The sequence below is a fragment of the Oratosquilla oratoria genome, chromosome 14 (genome assembly GCF_046742065.1).
Source record: "Oratosquilla oratoria isolate Oo_2021 chromosome 14, ASM4674206v1, whole genome shotgun sequence".
NCBI lineage: Eukaryota > Metazoa > Arthropoda > Malacostraca > Stomatopoda > Squillidae > Oratosquilla > Oratosquilla oratoria.
In genome coordinates, this window is record NC_134790.1 from 61,392,460 (window position 1) to 61,408,339 (window position 15,880).

The following is a 15,880-nucleotide window of genomic DNA, read 5'->3' on the forward strand; positions in this document are numbered from 1 at the left end:
CTCCTTCAACACCTCTTTTACTAATCTTTCATCACTCATTCTTTCCATATGTCCAAACCATCCCATCACTCTTTCATCAACCCTATCTAACTTATCTTTTTCCACATCCACTATCCTTCTCACCTCATTTTTCACTCTATCCAACCTTGTAACCCCTACCATACTTCTCAGATATTTCACATTTAAACTTTTCCTCTCTGCCTCTTTGAAATTCCAGGTCTCTGTCCCATACAAAACCATCGGCACAATTACCTCTTCATACAATCTCCTCTTTGCATCCATTTCCAGATGCCTATTTCTACTTTTTAATCCCCCAAGGTATTTATTGCTTCTCTCAATCTACAACTTATCTCCACCTCCACTCCTCCCATTCCTGCCACATGCAACCCCAAACACTAAAACTATTCACTTCCTCCAGCCTATCTCCCTTTAAATTTACTTCCAACTCACTGCCATCCTCTATCCTTGTACATCTCATCATCTTGCTTTTACCCACATTTACCTTCAACTTTCTCCTATCACATACCTTCCCAAACTGTCACTAATTCAATAATAATAATATTAATGATTACAATAATAAGGCTACTAACCATGTAAGGGGGAAAAAGCCTTTGGTATATGTATGTACAATAATAATACTTAAATAATAATACATATACCAAGGGCTTCTTCCCCCTTACAAGGGAGGTAGCCAAAATCAAAAGGCATAATTCCATTCCAACCCATTTCATCCCCACCCGCTCAGCTCCCATTTACCACCCCTCCCTCCTTTCCATCTTCTCTTGGCTCATGACAAATTATCCTTGCATCTCACCCATTACCCTGGGTCAGAAGCATTGCAGCAAGACACAGCACATCCACAGCAAGGCTGCTTCATTTAATGAGGGGATGGAGAGGGGGGGAGGGGTTGCTGATTTAATGAAGCAGCTTTACTGTGGATGTGCTGTGTCTTGCAACACTGCTTCTGGGTGAGATGCAGGGATGATCCTTCATCTAGGAGGAGCCAGAATAAGAGGGGTGGGGGTGAATGGGAGTGGAGTATGTGGGGATGGAATGGGTGGGAGTGGATTTTAAGCCTTTGTTTTTTTGGCTACCTCCCTTGTAAGTGGAAATAGCCACTGGTATGTGTATGTATATATGTATTTACTTGCTTCTCTTAATCTACATTCAAACTCCACCACCATTCCTCCCTTTTCTGCTAAATGCACCTCCAAGTACCAAAAGCTATCCACTTCCTCCAGCCTCTTTCCTTCAATACTTACTTCCAAATTGCTGCCACCCTCTTCCCTTGTACATCTCATTACCTTTTACTCACATCTATCTTCAACTTCGTTCTCTCGCACACCTTCCCAAAATCTGTGTCACTAACTTTCTCAATCCCTCCTCTGATCCTGCTACACGTACAGTATTGTCAGCAAACAACTGGCTAATCTTCCATTTTTTTTTAATTTTCTTTAACCATCTCCAATCTCTTGCCGATTACCCTTGCATTTACCTCTCACACCACCCCATCCATATACACATTGAACAGCCACGGTGATATGACACACCCCTGGTGAAGTCCCACCTTTGCCTTAAACCATTCACTCTTCCCATTTCTAATTCTAACACAGGCTGCACATCTCACGTAAAAACTTTCAACTGCTCAACAGCTTTCCTCCTATCCCATATATCTGCAAAACTTCCCACAGTGCCTTCCTGTCTACCCTGTCAAAAACTTTTTCCAAATCCATAAAACCCCAAACATCCCCTTTTTGTTTTATTACAAAAATCTGATCCACACCACCCCTACCTTTCCTAAACCCACTCTGTCTCTCACCAATTACTCCCTCTGTTCCTCTCCTAATCTTCTCAATCAAAACTTCCCATAAGCCTTCCCAACTACACTCAACAAACTAATCCCTATGAAACTAGTACTCACATTTGTCCCTTTTTTCCTTGTAAAGTGGAACTATACAGGCACCCCTCCATTCCTCTGGCACTCTATCCTACCCTAGACAAACATTAAACAACCTCACCAGCCAGTCCACCATCAATAAACCTCCTTTTACTAGACACTCCGCATAACACCCATCTAACACAGGTGCCTTGCCTGCTCTCATAATTTTATTCACTGCTTTCACCTCAATCAATCAAATCAGCCATCCTAAGTCCAATGCTGAACAAAGGCCTCCTTCATAGCATTCCATGATTCACACGACCGCGCCATCCTCTGCCACGTCACTCCTGCAAACTTCTCAATCTCGTCTCTCCACCTTCTGTCTGGTCTCCCTCCTCCATGCTTCCCATCTAGCAGCATCCACTCAGCAACACACCCGCTCCATCGCTCATCAGTTGTTCGCACTAACTTACCTGCCCAATTCCACTGTCTCTCTTTTACTGCTTCCACAATATCTTTCACTCTAGTCTGCTCTCTCACCCAACTTGCTCTTTTTCGGTCTCTCAGCATTATTCCCATCATTGATCTCTCCATTCTCCTCTGTGCTGTCCTTAGTTTTGTTTCCATTGCCTTCGTTAGTTTCCAAGTCTCACACCCGCAGATTATTGCTGGTAGAATGCATTGATTGTAAACTTTACGTTTCAAACATAAAGGTAGAGAGCCTCTCAGGATCTTATCATACTTACCAAACACTTTCCAACCAACTGTAATGCGTCTTTTTATTTCATTATCATGATCTTTCATCACTTTCACCATCTGGCCTAAATAATTATACTCTTCAACTTCCTCAAGACTCTCATCATCAATTACAATCTCTTTACTTTGAACTTTTGTATTGAACATTACTTTAGCTCACCATTTCTTATTTCTCCCTCATTTTCCTCATCCATCACTGTCATTTTTTTTAGCACCTCCTACTGCAACCATCTTTTCCTACCTATCCTCCTCCATATTTAGCAACTAAAATACTCAGCCATCTTCCTCTTGCCACTGCCTCTTCCATTATCACCTCTCTATCTGCACCTTTTACTTTTTCTTCTATAATTGATTCACCTCCCCTTGCTCTCTTTAATTTCTTTCCATTACATCTTTTTGTTATTTTCAAAATTTTGTCATACACTTATCCAGTTTACATCTGCTCTCCTTTATCTTATGTTCTTCTTCTTTTTTCTTTGTATCTTTCATGTTTCTCTTGTCCTACTTTGCAATTAGTCTATGAATACTTGTTTCTTCTCTTCCACAACCTTCTTTGCTTCTTCATCCCACCACTCACTACCCTTCCATTTATTCCCATCCTTGTTCCACATACCATCTCTGGACACCTTGTGACTCCCTCCCTGAAACATCCCCATTCCTCCTCCACTCCTAGTTCTACTCTATCCTTCATTTCCTCCTACTCTTCTTGTACCCTTTCTCTTTTTCTTTCTCGTTTAACCAGTTTACTCTAAGCACCTCCATACCTTCTGTCTTTTTTCTCTTTCTCCATCTACCCTCCACTCTCAACTTACCTTCCACCAAAAAATTATATGATATTCCCCCACCCTCTCCCCTAAGAATATGTACATCCAACACTCCTACTTTTCTTGATACTCCACTACCCTCTCCCATATGTAATCATGCTGGACTTGCTTCCTAAACAAATTCCTAAGTTAATAATACTAACACTAACAATAATTATAATATTAATAATGACAATAATTACATATATGTAATTAAAGTATCAAAGATGATTATAATAATCATGATAAAATCTATCTATATAACAAGGGCCTTCTCCCTCTTATATATAAGGTAGCCAGCCAAGGCACACTCCAACTCCCATTTCTTTTCCATCCACCATCCATTGTTTCCCTCTCATCTTAAAAATAAAAATAAAAATAAAAATAATAACAATACTAATAAACAATGGAACAATAACAAATAACATACATATACCAAAGGCTTTTTCCCCCTTACAAGGGAGGTACCCAAAAAACAAAGGCATAAAATCCACTCCCACCCATTCCATCCCACATATTTCACTCCCATTCCCATTCAACCCCCTCCTTCCCTCTTATCTTGGCTCATCCTGGATGATGGGTCATCCCTGCATCTCGCCCACTGCCTTGGGTCAGAAGCAGTGTCGCAAAACACAGGATATCCACAGCAAGGCCACTTCATCTAATCGGCAACTCCCCCTCTCTACCTCCTCATGCCGAAAAAGTGAAGATAGGGAGATATCCCTTCAGGCTGTGTTAAATTATTTTTCACACATACCCCCTCACTCCCCCCATCTACCACCCACTCCCTTTCATGCATCACAGCATCATCCATACATAACCATTCTCCATTCACCCCAATCTTGTCTTCTCCTGTCCTTCCTCAAAAGACATTCCTCTCTTTCCCAATGCCCTTTATACCCCATCCATCCATCTCATCCTTGGTCGACCTCTCATGTTCATTCCTTCCACACCTCTCTTACTAACCTTTCTTCTCTATCCAGCCTAGTAATCCCTATCATACTTCTCAGGCACCTCATCTCAAACTCCTCTCTTATGTTCCATGTTTCTGCTCCATACAGTGCTTTCGGAACAATCACTTCTTCATGCAATCTCCTCTTAGTATCCATTCCCAAATATCTATTTCTTATTACGCTTTTTAATCCCTCATAGCATTTACCCACTTCTCTCAATCTACATTCTACCTCCACCTCCATTTCCCACCACATTCACACCCTCCACCTCCATTTCCCACCACATTCACACCCTCCACCTCCATTTCCCACCACATTCACACCCTCCACCTCCATTTCCCACCACATTCACACCCAAGTATATAAAACCATCCACTTCCTCCAGTCTCTCTTCTTTAATACTCACTTCTAGTCTGCTGCCACTTTCATCCCTTGTACATCTCATCATCTTACTTTTACCCACATTTATCTTCAATTTCCTTCTTTTACACACCTTCCCAAACTGTCATTAACTTCTTCAATCCCTCCTCTGATCCTGCTACAAGTGCAGTGTTGTCAGCAATCAACAAATGGCTTATCTCCCATTTTTCTCCATTTTCTTTAACCATTTCCAATTCCTGACCCTGACCCTTGCATACCTCTTGCACTACCCCATCCATGTATATATTGAATACCCAGGTTAAGTCCCACCATCACCTCAAACCACTCACTTTCTCCATTTCTAATTCTAACACAGGCTCTACTACTCATAAAAACTCTTGACTGCTCTTAGCAGCTTTCCCCCATCCCACATATCTACAATACCTCCCACAGTGCCTTCTTGTTTACCCTGTCACTAGTCCCCTCCAAATTAACAAATGCCCAAAAAACATCCTTACCTTTTCCTAAAGTTTTCTTACATATCTGTCTCACCACAAAAATCCAATCCACACAACCCCTACCTGTCCTAAACCCACATTGATCCTCACCAATTACTCCCTGTTTTTCTCCTAATCCTCTCAACCAAAAACTCCCCCATATGCCCTCCATACTACACTCAATAAACCAATTCTCCTAAACTACTACTCACACTTGTCCCCTTTTCCATTGGAGCTATACAGGCACTCCTCCAGTCCTCCAGCACTCTACCCTCTTTTAAACTTTTAAACATACATTAAATAACCTCACCAGCCTGTGCACCATCACTGTACCTCCCTTTTTTCAACTTTCTGCATGACAGCCATTCAACCCAGGTGCCTTAACTGGTGTCATCATCTTAACAACTGCCTTCACCTCATACAAAAGATTACAAAGGCAGAGCATGCCAACAGGAGACCTTTTAGTCCACAACTAGGTCAGATGTGGAAAAAATATGATAAAAAATATATATATATATATAGAATAATGATACATACATACATACATATACCAAGGCTTTTTCCCCCTTCCAAGGGAGGTAGCCAAAAAGGGAAAGGCATAAAAACACTCCCACCCATTTCATCCCTAAATACACTCCACACCCCTCCCACCCTCCCTCCCATCTGAGCACCTCCCGGATGACGGGCCATCCCTGCACCCCGCCCACCGCCCTGGGTCAGAAGCAGCGTCGCAAGACACAGCACATCCACAGCAAGGCCGCTTCATTTAATCGGCGACCCCCCCTTGCATATAAGGAGAGGACGCGGAGAAATCCCTTCGGGCTGCGTCAAAATTTACTCACACATACTACCCCACCCCCCACCCCCCAGGATATCCACAGCAAGGCCACTTCATCTAATCGGCAACTCCCCCTCTCTACCTCCTCATGCCGAAAAAGTGAAGATAGGGAGATATCCCTTCAGGCTGTGTTAAATTATTTTTCAATAAAAAAGACTCAAAGGTGACTTCATACCAGTCTTCAAGATTTTAAAGGGAATAGACACCATCAAAAGTGATGAGATTTTCACACTGAATATAAATCAAATGAGAAATAATTGTCTCCAAGCTGTCAGGAAGTAGACTGAATTTGGAAGTGGGTAGAAACAACTTTGCCAACAGTGAGTTCAATGAATGGAATATACTTCCCACAGAGGAAGTGCAATGTAGTGCAATTTGAAATTTTATGATCCATTTAGATAAATACCTAAGCAATATACTGTAATGCCTGCCAATTGTTTGGTTTGCTTATCAATTTCTTCATTTACTTAGTTTATATTTGCATCCAACCTAGTTATGGACCAAAAGGTCTCCTACTAGTATGTTCTTCCTTTATAAACCTTTGTAGCAGTCATTCCCCTCTTGGTCAAAGCCTCTTTCACTCCATCCATTCATCTTGTCCTTGGTCATCCCCTTAATTCACTCCATCCACCTATGCTTTCCACACACTTTCTGCAAATCTTTCTTTACTCATTCTTTCCATGTGCCCACACCATCCCAATAATCTTTCATCAGGCCTATCTGCCAGCTTCCTTTCCACCCTCACTTTCCTTTGCACCTACTTCTCACTCTATCCAACCTTGTAACCCCTACCAAGCTTCTCACACTTCATCTCAAACACATTTAAACTTCTCCTTTCTGTCACTCTTAAATTCCATGTCTCTACCCCATACAGTGTCATTGCCCACACTCACCCCTTTATGTAATCTTCTCTTTGCATCTAGTCACAGATGCCTATTTTTCATGACCCCTTTTAACTCCCCAAAAACATTTACTTGCTTCTCTAACTACAGTTTCCCTCCACTTCCATTCCTCCATTTCCTGTCATATGCAACCCCAAATACTTATAACTATTTATTTCCTTCAGCCTCCTTTGAGACTAACGTCCAACTTACGACCACTCTCTCTCTTTTGAGACTAACTTCCAACTTACGACCACTCTCTCTCCTTGTACATCTCATCATCTTACTCTTACCTATATTTATCTTCAACATTCTCCTATCTTATACCTTCCGAAACCCCATCACTTACTGCTTTAATCCCCCCTCTGACCCCGCCACAAGCACAGTGTTGTCCGCAAACAACAACTGACTCACCTTCCACTTCCCTCCATTATCTCTATCTCCAATGCCCTGCCCATCACCCTTGTATTCACTTCCCACTTCCATACCATCCCATCCATGTATACACTGAACAGCAATGGCAACATAACACAACCCTGATGCAGCCCCCCTTTACCTCAAACCACTTATCTCCATTTCCAATCCTAACACAGACTCTGCTACTCTCATAAAAACTCTTGACAACCCTTAACAGCTTTCCCCTAATCCCATATATCTACAATACCTCCTTCAGTGTGTTCCTGTCTACCCTGTCATGAGTCTTCTCCAAATCCATAAAGGCTACAAAACATCCTTACCTTTTGCCAAATCCTTCTCACAAATCTGCCTAACCACAAGAAATAGACCTACACATCCTCTACATTTCCTAAACCCACACTGCTCCTAATTATTCTAATTCTCTCAATTAACCCTCCCATATGCCTTTTTAACTACACTCAACAAACTGATCCCCCTAAAACTACTACAATCACATTTGTCCTCCTTTTCCTTTGTGAAGAGGAACAATACAGGCACTCCTCCAGTCCTCCAGCACTCTCCCTTCCCTTGAAATAAACATTAAACAACTACTATAACTGTACCTCCCCTTTTCTGATATTCCACATGACACCCATCTAACCAATGTGCCTTACCAGCTATCATCATCTTCAACCCGTGCGTCGCTGGGCAAATGTATATAATCCCCCCCTCCAGCGTTGGAGCCAAAATCTAATTTTTATTTATTGCTTAAATCAACTCAAAATTATGTAAAACCAACAAATCTTGCTTATTTTGATTCACCTTAGCTTAGAAGTGGAGAAACTGGGTCGATTTTGTCGAGATATGCATGTGAAAGTTTGATAGAACATCAATAGACTTTTTTCACTCCATGCGAGTTGAACGAAGTCATATTTTTTTTTGAGAAGTTTCGTTAGAATTTCAGAAAGTGAAGTAATTTGACATTTATGATCTTTCAAGTCAATGTACAGTTGTCCATAATAGTCTGACACTTATGGAATATGTGTTTATAAATAGTTTTTGTGGATTTTTTGGCAAATATTCATCACTGTTATGTGGTAAATTGATTCTTTGGTATCTTTTTTTTCTTCATAATTTCATGGAGGATAGGTGATTGTGGTGTTTGTTATTGTTTTGTAAAATGTTTTAGTAAGCAATCATCACACCATTATTGCCCAGCCACATTTTGTATTATGCATTTATTACGAAAATTGGCAGTGCGAAATTGGCAGTTCTATACATCTGAATATGTACTAAATAGCACCTGCCTGTCGAAGTACAACTTCACCTCCTCATACCTTGTTTCGTGCACCAGAATTGCCTAAATTACATCCTAAAGGCCGATTTTATACCCCAAGTTACCCCCCCGAAAAATTGCTGCCAGGGTTGCCAGTTTTGTCAATAAATAAATTTAGGTGCTTTTTATAGCCAATGGATAGGGATACTTGGTCATTACTAGAGATTTGACCCACGATGTAATGTCCATTTTTGAAATTGTGGCATACAATGTATGCCGCTGATGCTCAATCCATAAAACAATTGCAGCATACAACGTATGCCGCTGACACTGTAGGGGTTAAAGGTCCTTATGCCTCATTTACTTGGCTCCTTCCAATGCCACAATCCCTATCCTCCTCCACATTTAGCAACTCTCTAAAATACTCTACCAATCTTCTCCTTCACTTCCTTTAACATTTGTCTATCTGTACCTTACACCTTTTTCTCTGCCTGACTCCCCTCACTCTTAACCCCTTCCATACGGTGCCGCACACGTAGGCGTCATGGACTTAGATCTCGGTGGCAGCAGCCAATGCCAGCCGTACGACGTGTCGTAATATACTCGCATCATAAAATATAGTCACCGCTTATATCGATCGTTCTCTCTTCACCCGTGAATTTTGATAACCATAGAAAATGCGATTACAAAAGAATTAGAAAGAATGTCATTATGGAGGGGGGACTACAATAAATATAATCAAGACGCCGATATGGCAGCCTCGCGAATACACTCGCTCCCCATGACGCCTACGTGTGCGGCACCGTATGGAAGGGGTTAACTTTATTCCAAAACATTTGATTCTTTCCAAAATTTGTCATACTCCTACCCTGTTTTACATCTGCTCTCCTCTTTGCATCCTTTGTTTTACATTTTGCTTCTCCTCTCTTTCCCTTGTACATACATACATACATATACCAAGGCTTTTTCCCCTTCCAAGGGAGGTAGCCAAAAAGGGAAAGGCATAAAAACACTCCCACCCATTTCATCCCTAAATACACTCCACACCCCTCCCACCCTCCCTCTCATCCGAGCACCCCCCGGATGACCAAGTATCCCACTTGGATCGTAAGAGGCGAGAAGAAAGGGACGGGGAGAGGGACTAGGCATCCTTCTCCCTGTAGCCCCACGGGGCATATATCCTTTCCCTTGTACATCTCATATAATTCAAGAGTACTTTGCAACCAATCCTATATGCTTGCTTCTTCTCCTCTATCATCTTTTAATTCATCATCCTACCACTCACTTCCCTTACTTCTATTCCCTTCCATCCTCCTCGTTTCACATACCTTCTTTGCACACCTTGTCAATTCCTCTTTGAAACATGCACATTCCTCTTCCACTCCCACCTCTACTCTATCCTTCACCACCCTCCATACTTTTCTCAGCTTTTCTTTTTCCTTCTAATTCAAATCTTTTACTCTAAGTTCCTTTATACCCACCACCTTTTCCTTTTTTTCCACCTATCCTCTGCTCTTAACTTACATTTCACCAAACCAAAGAACATGGACATCCAGAACTCTTCCTATTCTTCCTTAGGATACCACTACATAGTCCAGTAATGCCTTATCAACCACCCTTCCCTACATCATCCTTTCCCATATGCACTTATCCTTGACTTCTTTCTTAACCCCTTCCATACGGTGCCGCACACGTAGGCGTCATGGACTTAGATCTCGGTGGCAGCAGCCAATGCCAGCCGTACGACGTGTCGTAATAATACTCGCATCATAAAATATAGTCACCGCTTATATCGATCGTTCTCTCTTCACCCGTGAATTTTGATAACCATAGAAAATGCGATTACAAAAGAATTAGAAAGAATGTCATTATGGAGGGGCGACTACAATAAATATAATCAAGACGCCGATATGGCAGCCTCGCGAATACACTCGCTCCCCATGACGCCTACGTGTGCGGCACCGTATGGAAGGGGTTAAACACTATGTTAGCTATCATCAACTCTCTAAATACATCTCCATTCTATTTTTACCTAGCATTCCAAACTTCCCAACTGCTCCATCTATTGGTTCATCCCCTACTCTAATTTTGAGATCTCCCAACACTTCTAAATTGAGATTCCTACAAAAACTCTCAATGTACTTATTCAAATCTATCCAAAAAGCCTCTCTTTCCTCTACACTTTTCTCACTACCAGGCCCACATGCACTCACATAAATCCACATGTTCCATCCCAGTTTACCTTTAACCACATTAACCTTGAGGGTACTTTCTTCCACTCCACCACATGCTTTCCTGTCTCACTTACCAGCAGTTACCCCTTTTCTTCCTCATCCCCTCCTTACTCCTGACACCCTCCCCACCACAATCCCAAACTCAAAATCAACTCTCCATTTCAATTTAGTTTCACTTAATGCTAACCCATCCATCTTCCTTCTCACAAACATACTGCCTATCTGTTCCTTTTTTACTCTTATCTGAATCACAACCATGCACCTTTAATACCCAACTTAAGGATTTTGGTTGGAAAACTCCCAGACCCTTTTATGCTTTGAGCAGGATACATAGTCTCATCATTCTGTCCTACTTTGTCATCTTTGTGACTTGCATGGGAAACTCAGTGGCAGAATTCTTATCTCCCCTATCATATTGGACACATGGCAAGAGAGAAAAATACAAGACAGTTTAAGGGGGACAGCATAACAGAAGAATAGTGGCATAATTCTTCTAGGAGTAGAGGTTTTACTTGGGTCTCCTGCAAGAGACTTGGGGCAACAAATTGAGTGTAGTTCTTGCTACAATAAAAGAGATCTTGCTGGGGGCAGTTCCTCAGCCAGGTGAGGATGAGGGGGGCTATGAGGCACCTTTTCTAGCCTCCTCCTTATGTATTTACCTAGTTGTATCTTATGGGAAGGGGAGCTACGCTCGTGGTGTCCCACCTTTATATCTCACAGTGTCTAGTTTGCTCTCAAATTTGTGTATGGTTTTTGCACACACTATTGTTTCGTCCAGCTTGTTCCAAGTGTCCACCACTCTGTGTGGAAAACTGTTTTTATTTAGATCTCTTCTATAACTATCCTTAACCTCTTCACTCCGGGGCACATCGCACGTCTGGTAGCATTAGCTGCCCGACGTGTGATGTTGCGTCATAATAATCGCATTATAAAAAATAAAGTCAGTGCTCATTCGTTTGTTCTCTTCCACCCGTGAATTTTGATAACCAAAGAAAATATGATGAAGCCAGTTTAGAGAGAATGGAGGTTACGTAGGTACGACTACAATAAATATAATCAAGACACCGACGTCGGCATCATCGCGTACCCACTTGCTCCTCATGACGCCTACATTCCTCTTGTCCCAATTTAGTAAGTCCTCTCTATAAAATATTTCCACGCCTTTCATGATTTAGATGGTCAGTAGGTCACCTCTCTCTCTTTTCTTTGTTCCAAAGTTGGTAACTTCAATTTTGCCAGTCTCTCTTCATATGACAAGTTTGAAAGTGCTAGGGCCATTTTTGCGGTTGGTCTCTAGATTCTTTCAATTTTCTTTCTATTCTTTTTGGTACAGGTGACCATAATGTCACAGCATACTCCAGTCTAGGCCTTATTAATGAGACTAATATTTTTTTAATAGTTTCTTCGTCCAAACAGGTAAAGTAAACGCCACTTTTATTGATCTTAGCAAGTTATAGGATTCTCCAACAATTTTGTTTATCAGAGGACAAGTAATTTGAGATAATTACTCCCAGGTCTTTTTCAGATCACTTTCTTACCTCTTTAGTTCCAATTGTATATTGTCCTGATAATCTTTTTTACTTTTTACGAACTCCATTATGCTACATTTCTTAATGTTTAAGTCCACTTCCCACTTATGACTCCATTTTCAAACCTTGTTCCAGTCTGTCTTTAGTGATTTGCAGTCTGTGTTTTCACTTTCCTCAACAACTTAATATTGTCTGCAAAGAAGCTCATGTAACATTTCACATCATCATCCATGTCATTCACATAAATACCAAACATTATTGGAGCCAATACAGATCACTGTGGGACTCCACTAATCACCTCATTCCGACCGGAAATACTTTTCTATGGGTACTACTCTCATTTTTCTACCATGCAAGAAGTCCTCCATCCAGTTTAGTAGGTTGCCTTGTATCCCTTCTATGTTTTCCAATTATTTTTTAATAATTTTTTGTGTGGTACTGGAAGCTCATTGGCTGAGCGGGTTAGGGTGTTGTTACTTACGGCGAAGGTCGAGGGGATGGTGGTTCGAACCCTGCCACTGGCGAAGTTGAACCAATGGCATGATTAATTAAATTCCATGCTACAAAGTCCTCTGTAAGGAGCATTGTCCTAGCCTTCTGATAGGGGGAGTTTGTGACATTAAACCATATCACTTAGTTAAAGGCTTTTTGTAAGTCTACGAAAGCACAATCAGCCCATCCCTTTCTTGTATTATATCCGGGAAGTGCTAAGAAAATGACTTTGATAAGTGAGGAAAATGGAGGAGAAATAAGGATGAAGAGAAGGCAGTTGTTAAGATGATGAGAGCAGGTAAGGCACCTGGTCTGGATGGATGTCATGCAGAATGTGTGAAAAAAGAAGGTACAGTGATGGTGGACTGGCTGGTGAGGTTATTTAATGTCTATTTAAAAGAGGGCAGAGTGCCAGAGGATTGGAGCAGTGCCTGTATAGTTCCACTTTACAAGGGAAAAGGGGACAAGTGTGAGTGTAGCAGTTTCAGAGGGATTAGCTTGTTGAGTGTAGTTGGGAAGGCTTATGGGAGGATCTTGATTGCGAGGATAAGGAGAGGAACAGAGGTTTTATTGGTGAGGAACAGTGTGGGTTTAGGACAGGTACAGGTTGCGAAGATCAGATTTTTGTGGTAAGACAGATATGCGAGAAAGCTATAGGAAAAGGTAAGGATGTTTTTTGGGGGCTTTTATGGATCTGGAAAAGGCTTATGACAGGGCAGACAGGAGGGCACTGTAAGGTTTTGCAGATATAATAGAAGGAAAGCTTTTAGGAGCTGTCGAGAGTTTTTACAAGAGTAGTAGAGCGTGTGTCAGGATTAAATGGAGAGAGTGAGTGGTTTGAGGTAAAGGTGGGATTTCGTCAGGGATGTGTTATGTCACCCTGGCTGTTCAATCTATTCATGGATGGGGTGGTGCAAGAGGTAAATGCAAACGGTGGTGGGTCAGGGATTGGATATGGTTAAAGAAAATGGAGAAAACTGGGAGCTGAGCCAGCTGTTGTTTGTGGATGACAGTGCACTTGTAGCAGGATCAGAGGAGGGATTGAGGAAGTTAGTGACAGAATTTGGGAGTGTGTGTGAAAGAAGGAAGTTGAAGATAAATGTGGGTAAAAGGTGATGAGATGTACAAGGTGTGAAGGTGGCACCTGACTGGAAGTGAGTATTAAGGCAGAGATTGGAGTAAGTGAATAGTTTTAGATACTTGTGTGCAAATGTGGCAGGAGTGGAGGTGGAGGTAGAGTGTAGATTGAGAGAAGCGAGTAAATGCCTTGGTGGATTAAAAAGTGTTATGAGAAATAGACATTTGGGAATGGATGCTAAGAGGAGATTATATGAAATGAAGGAGTGATTGTGCCAACAGCACTGTATGGGGCAGAAACATGGAACATAAAAGAGGAAGAGAGGAGTTTGAATGTGTTTGAGATGAGGTGTCTGAGAAGTATGATAGGGGTTAACAGGCTGGATAGAGTGAGAAATGAGTGAGGAAGAGAACAGGGGTGGAAAAGGAGTTGGGAGATAGGGTTGATGAAAGAGTATTGGGATGGTTTGGACACATGGAAAGAATGAGTGAAGAAAGACTAGTAAAAGAGGTGTGGAAGGCAGATGTGGAAGGAGTGAACATGAGGGGCGACCTAGGATGAGATGGATGGATGGGGTAAAAGGGGCTTTGGGGAAGAGGGGAATGTCTGTTGAGGAAGGACGGGAGAGGACAGAAGACAGGGGTGAATGGGGAATGGTTGTATATGGATGATGCTGTGATGCATGAGGTGGAATGTGTGGGGGGATGGGGGGTGAGGTAGTATGTGTGAGAAAAATTTGATACAGCCCGAAGGGATTTCTCCCAGGCTTCTCCTTTTCTGCATGAGGGGACGGAGAGGGGGGTCGCCAATTTAATGTGGATGTGCTGTGTCTTGTGACACTGTTTCTGACCCCGGGCAGTGGACAAGATGCAGGGATGACCTGTCATCCAGGAGGTGCCAAGATAAGAGGGAGGGAAGAGGGTGGAAGGGAGTGGGGTGTATTAGGGATGGAATGGGTGGGAGTGGTTTTTATGCATTTGTTTTTTTGGCTACCTCCCTTATAAGGGGGAAAAAAGCCTTTGGTATATGTATGTATATAAAAACAGATTAAATTTGTGGTACATGATCTTCCCTGTCTGAATCCAAATTGTCTCGGGTTTATTATATTATTTTCTTCCAGGTGTTTTACCCATGTATTCTTGATAATTTTCACACAAATTTTGGCTACAGAGCTTGTTAGGGAGATCGGTCTGTAATTAGTTGGTGCTTCCTTGTTTCTTCCTTTATATATTGGTACAATGTTGGCATTTTTCCAGTCCTTTGGTAATTTTCCTTCTTTGAGTGAGCAACTTATTATGTTGTATATTTTGTCCATTCGTTCTTGTTTGCATTTAGTATCCAGTTTGTAATTCTGTCTGGGCTGTGCAGTTTCCTAACATCAAGGTTTGTTAACTGCTCTATTATTTCTTTTTGTATTATTATTATTTCCCTCATGGGGGGAGATCGCACCTCACTTCCTTTGTCCCAATGCTGTACTTTTTCTCTAGTGAAAAGAGACTTGAAGTGGTTGTTCATGACTTCAGCCATTTCTAGGTCTGTGTATTCTGTATTTCCTTGGTGTAGTTTCACCATTTCCTGTTTATTTTTAATTTTCCATTCACATATCTGTATAATAATTTGGGTTGATCTTTACATTTTTCTGTATGTCTTTTTCATAGTTTCTTTTTTCCTCTCTGTGCACTTTTACATATTCATTTCTATAGTTTATATATATTTGGCACTTTCCAGGATTTTTATTTTGTCTCCATCTTTTCCAAGCTTTGTCTCTTCTATCTTTTGCCTCACTGCATCTTCTGTTGAACCAGCATTTAATGTACACACTCTCTTGTTTATGTCTTGGTACATACCTATTCACTCCTTCATTATAGATTTCCATCAAGATTGCCCATTTCTCTTCCACTTTTCTCT

The 15,880-nt window shown here is 41.5% G+C and overlaps 1 protein-coding gene across 11 annotated transcripts in view; it reads right to left on the reverse strand.

Annotated features, from left to right (window-relative positions):
* LOC143032886 (pleckstrin homology domain-containing family F member 2-like) overlaps positions 1–15,880 on the reverse strand; it is a 215,611-nt gene that overhangs the window by 897 nt on the left and 198,834 nt on the right. The gene's annotated exons all lie outside the window — the stretch shown is intronic.